At 36.5% G+C, this 5,812-nt stretch overlaps 1 long non-coding RNA gene across 1 annotated transcript; it reads right to left on the reverse strand.

Moving 5' to 3' along the window:
• Window positions 1-1,289: 1,289 nt before the first annotated feature.
• LOC147350355 (uncharacterized) lies at window positions 1,290-3,797 on the reverse strand. Its single transcript, XR_015148761.1, has 3 exons — window positions 3,667-3,797; window positions 3,061-3,175; window positions 1,290-1,885 (listed from the first exon to the last, which is right to left on the reverse strand). It is a non-coding gene; the product is annotated as an uncharacterized LOC147350355 (long non-coding RNA).
• Between the last annotated feature and the right edge of the window lie 2,015 nt (window positions 3,798-5,812).

Consider the following 5,812-nt stretch of genomic DNA (forward strand, 5'->3'; position numbering starts at 1 on the left):
CGAGTGTGTATTCATCTTATACGGAAATAAGATACAAAGAATGATATGTCCCGCAACTCAATCTACAACCCCACAAAGTGCAAAAAGACGATTAAAAAAGACAGTTGTGGCATCACCTTCAACCATGTTTATGTTGTTATTTCTGCTGTATCATTCTTAAAGCTGTATTTTTAAAATTATTGGTGTTGTTCAGTTGCTAAGTCATGTCTGAAGAAACACTAAATTCAAACATCCCAGCTCAAGTGAAGGAAAAAATCAAGGTTTATACAAATATTTAAATAGTGCTTATTAGTTTTATATCACATTTTCTTCCAAACAGGATTTAAAGCAACATATAAAAATACCTGCAATTTAAAAAATGTGAAATTGTAAACAATTTTCCCTTAAAAAAATAGAAATACCATGTGACCCATCAATTTCACTTTCAAATCTTTGAAGAAAATTAAAACACTACCTCAAAAAGATACATGCACCCCATGTTCATTGCAGTCATCCCTCCTGATGCAGAAGTAAAGAATATGCCTGCCAATGCAGGAGACTCAGATCAGGAAGACCCCCTGGAGAAGGAAATGGCAACCCATTCTAGTATTCTTGCCTGGAGAATCCTATAGATTGGCGGATTCCAGTCTATGTGGTTGCAAAGAGTCGGACACAACTTAGCAAGTAAACAACAACATGTTCATTGCAGAACTATTTACAATAGCCAAGACATGGAAACAACTTAAATGGCTATTGATGGGTGATAAATAAAGAAATTGTGGTTTATACACACACACATAATGGAATATTCAGTTCAGTTCAGTTCAGTCGCTCAGTCGTGTCCGACTCTTTGCAACCCCATGAATCACAGCACGCCAGGCCTCCCTGTCCATCACCAACCCCCGGAGTTCACTCAGACTCACGTCCATCGAATCAGTGATGCCATCCAGCTATAAAAAGTAATGAAATCTTGCCATTTTCAAAAACATAGATGGACCTTGAGGGCATTATGCTAAATGAAATGTCAGACAGAGAAATACAAATACTAAATGACCTCTCTTATATGTGGAATCTTAAAAAAAATGATCATAGATACAGAGAACAGACTAGTGGTTGCCAGAGCTGGAAGGTGAGGAGTAAGAGAAATGGGTGAGGAGGGTCAAAAAGTAAATAAATGCAATTAACTAGCTAATTAATTAAAATGAATTTGGTGAAGCAATTGAGACAAAGAGGAAATGAGAGTAAGAAAGAGAAGACGAACATAGGAATGTTGTTAATACTCAGAGTATCACAATTTCCTCCCTACACTTTTGCTAGAAGGAGCCATATTTGGCCTTATGAGTTAATGCAAAGAGATCAACACAATCAGTTATATGAATTACAGTATCCAGGAAATAAAAATACTGTTTTTCCAGAAGTAGAGCCTCTGGTGCTGGAAACAGAACTGTCTTCCATAATCCCCCAAAGGCATCAGGATAACCTGAGAAGATGTTTTGGAATATAGACTGTTCTGGCTCCTTACCTAGAGATTCAGATTGAACAGGGTTGAGGTGGGCCTGGAAATCTGCATTGTTTAAAAGCAATGTAGTTGATTCTAATAAATGCTCAAATTCGAAAGCCACTGATAATGAACATCCTTAATAACATCTTACAAAAAAGAACAATAAGTCTCACGGCATTTTTTTTTTTTTTTTACAAATCCTTCAATATGAATTGACACTTGAAGAGCAAAGCAATTCAGTAGGGGCACTTGAGGGTCTCAGCTGTCCTTGATTGTGGTGGTCCAGTGATTACGGTGATAACAATTTCTATTATGAATGGGTGGTAGCAGAGCATGGGAGCATAATTCAGGCTTCTCCTTCAATGGTCAGCAGCCAAAGGATTCATCTCGGCCTTTACATTTAATCTGGGTTTCAGAAGAGAAATAATGCTCTTTTCCATGTGACGTCATTGAGTTTTCTTACATTCATATAGAAATAGATTATTTTATGCTTGTTTGTTTGTTGTTATGGCTTTTAGAAACATTAACCAGCACTATTTGACTATGAATACTTACAAATGGAAGCACTGTTTTAAAAAACAATCTAATTAAAATTATAGAATTACTTTGAGAAAAAGTAAAAAAAGATTCTTTAAAAATTATATTTTAGCGTCATTTTGATTCATTGAAAGTAAACTGATTATGACCTAGAAATTCAAGACTATATTTCATAAGAGAAAGAGAAGGGGGATTTATAGAAACTCTGGACTCACTGTTAAAAAAATAATTATCCCATCTAAATTTCAAATCCATGGAACATATTGTTGTAAGTCTCTTTAATATAACAAAAGGACTGTTGAGATTTCCTCAGATTGCAGTTGGTGAGTATCCTGATAATTTGTTGCTAAAAATCTGAGAGTTGTGTTTTGATTTTAGACTCCATGCTGTTCACATCCAATAGTCCAACCAGATCAGATTGCCAGAGAGGAAGTTTCTATCAACAACTATGGAAGGTCTGGTGACTCTCAAATTGAAAGATAAACAGTTTATTTTGACCAGCAGCTGATGATGGAGCCCACAATTGAAAAGTATCCCTCATCCTTTCAGGGAAGTAGTATTTTATTAAACATACCAAAACCTTCCCAAAATAGCCTAAAAGAATATGGCATTTTAGTGTGGGGAATTCTGTCTTTGAGGGCTTATTTGATTCCATCTATGGCTTCAAAAACAAGTTGAGAGTCAAAAAGAGGCATATTTTAAAACTGCTCTTATTTAAATTTTTTTAATTCTTTAAAATTTAAAAATTTTTAGACTGCTCAAGGGTTTTAGGGGAACATATTATGTATTGCCACTCTGAGTTATCCCACCTTCTCCTTTCTCCATGACTATGGACAGAACACATTTGCATTCCTCACAGACACAGGAAAATGCATCATGCTTTATTTTATGTCTATCCAGTTTTAATAAAAAGTGACAGCACTGAAAACAATTAGGTCCAAATATAATCAATATCAATGCAGGTGAGCAATTAAACCGACATAGGACTAGGGAGCAGAGTTAGTCTCTCTCACAGTTTTTGCACAAAATAAATTCCAGCTCACCCTGAAATAATCAGAACAGTACTTCAGAGCTTGATTGTTTCAGAAAGTTATCTCATTAAAGGACAGCTGCTCTCAGTCCGTCAGGCCCCTCTTCCTCTTTGACAAAGCTCTCCATCTGGGAAAGGACACACATGTGATGAGGGAGAAAACAGACCGTCCGAGGGCAACATACTCAGATCTCTCAAAAAGCTTACAGTTCCACAAGATCACTGAGACACACGTGAAAGCTACCTAGGCGTTGTCTTATGAGTTCTTTGAGTACCAAGTCATTCTGGCTCAACAGTTGTGTTCCTAGAATAGTGGTCAAGATTCAGCCCTGTTTTCAGGTTTTCACACGTTGACTTCCTGTTAACTGTTTCAGTCTTTTTGCTGAGTCATACCAGTCAACTCTAGACTGACATACCCTCCTCATCACCTTTTATCCTCCACCACAAGAGGGTTATGTTCATTTTCCGGCTTTAACAGTAAATGTCTATGTAACAGCCTATAGAGGCAGCCTATGGGGCTTTACTGAGGCATCTCCTGAGAACTCAGAAGTAAGTAGAATTAAATTGCCCTCTGAGAGTTAAATTTTAACAGAATTAAAATTGTAAACTCCATACGTACTGGGGTAGAGTGGAAATACACAAATCACTCTGAAGAGACAGTGAGGTTCACAAGTCTACAAGATAGGCTGTAATCAGCTTGATAGTGAACATCTCTCAAGAACATCCCAATCAGAAGGAGAGGAGGACATCTGGGGATACAGGGAGACAGGGAGATGAGTCCTTACACCTGCCTTCTGATCCCACAGCAGCCAATCCTGTCTTTAGCCTAATTCCACTAGGCATTCAGATGATTTATCTGGTCTTTTTCTAATTCCATGCTCACCAAGCAAACTTCTGTGAGCATTTTGCTCCCTGAGACAGTTATTTCTTATTGCAAAATAATAATAAACACTTTGCTTTCCTACATCTATGATTTTTTTTTTACCTTTAAGTTAAGGGTATTTGAATTTCTCTTTAAGACTCACATCTACTTTCAGTGTACTTTAAAAAAAAATCAAGTTTCAATCCCTACAGTAATGAAGATCAACCCTGAATCTTGATAAATTTGCCAACATAATGAGTTTTAACTACCCCGTGAGACATTTCAACAGATCTACAGCCTGCCTTTCCCTCAAAGAGTACTCAGGCCATCCCTGCTCTGGCCACAGATACTCACATTTGGAGTATCTCTACATACACATTCCCATTGGTACTCTGATCATCCAATAACCCCCAGAAAGTGTTATGGCTTTTTTTACCTGTGTTTTATCTGGTTTCTTCAGTAGCAGGGCCTGCTGATTTGCTACTCAACAGCCATCTCCTTATTCCCTGGTAACACACCTCGAATTTTATTTGGAGTCACAAATGTACACAGTTAAAAGATGGTCTTTTCCAGGCTGTCTCACTGTTAGTAATGGTCCAGGAGATGTAAGTAAAAATCATTGGCTGAGAGCTTCCAGAAAGTTACTTTATTTTTTTCTATTAATTTTTTTTAATTTAAATTATTGTTGATTTACAATGTGTGTTAGTTTCAAGTGTACAGCAAAGTGATTGAGTTATACATACACACACAAATGCACATAGAACTTCTTTTTCAGACTCTTGACCATTATAGGTTGTTATAAGACATCGAATATAGGTCCCTATGTTATACGATAGGTTCTAGTTGCTTACTTATTTCATGTGTAGTAGTGTGTGTATGTTAATCTCAAGCTCCTTTTCTCTTTATAACCATACGTCTGCTTTCTCTGTCTGTGAGTCTATGTCTGGTTTGTAAATGAGTTCATTTGCGTCATTTCCTTTAGGTTTCACATATAAGTGATGTCATATGATATTTGTCTTCCTTTTTCTGACTTATTTCACTTAATATAATAATCTCTAGGTCCATCCATGTTGCTGCAAATGGCATTATTTCATTCTTTCTTATGACCAAGTAACATGCCATGACATATATATATACCCATCCTCTTTATCCATTTAACTGTCAATGAACGCTTAGGTTGCATCCATGTCTTGGCTACTGTAAATAGTGCTGCTATGAATGCCGAAGTTCAGATACCTTTCAAATTAGAATTATTGTCTTTTCTGGATATGTGCCCAGGAGTAGAATTGCTCGGTCATACGGTAACTCTCATTTTTTTGAGGAAGAGTTCTTTAAAGAGGCTGCACCAATTTACATTCCCACCAATAGTGTAGTAGGGTTCCTTTCTCTGTATACTTTCTCTAGCAGTTATTAATTATAGACTTTTTAATGATGGACATTCTGACTGGTGTGAGGTAATACCTCATTGCAGTTTTGATTTGCATTCTCTAATAATTAGCAGTGTTGAGCATCATGTGCCTGTTGGCCATCTGTATATCTTCTTTGGAGAAATGTCTGTTTATGTTTTCTGCCCATTTTTTGATTTTTTTTTACATTAAGCTGTATGAGCTGATTGTATATTTTAGAAATTACTCCCTTGCCAGTAGCATCATTTGCAAATATTTTCTCCCATTTCATAGGTTGTCTTTTCCTTTTGTTTTTGGTTTCCTAAGCTTTTTCATCCAAAACTTATGGGACTCAACAAAAGCAGTTCTAAGCGGGAAGTTTATACTGATACAAGCTTACCTCAGGAAACAAGAAAAATCCCAAACAACATTTGAACCCAAGAACCTGTTTCTTTGAAAGGATAAGCAAAACTAATAAACTTTTAGTCAGGAAGTTCCTTTAAAGAAAGCTGAATCAG

The sequence above is a fragment of the Bos grunniens genome, chromosome 20 (genome assembly GCF_055505025.1).
Source record: "Bos grunniens cultivar Pamir isolate PY7600 chromosome 20, Bosgru_T2T1.0, whole genome shotgun sequence".
Taxonomy (NCBI): Eukaryota; Metazoa; Chordata; class Mammalia; order Artiodactyla; family Bovidae; genus Bos; species Bos grunniens.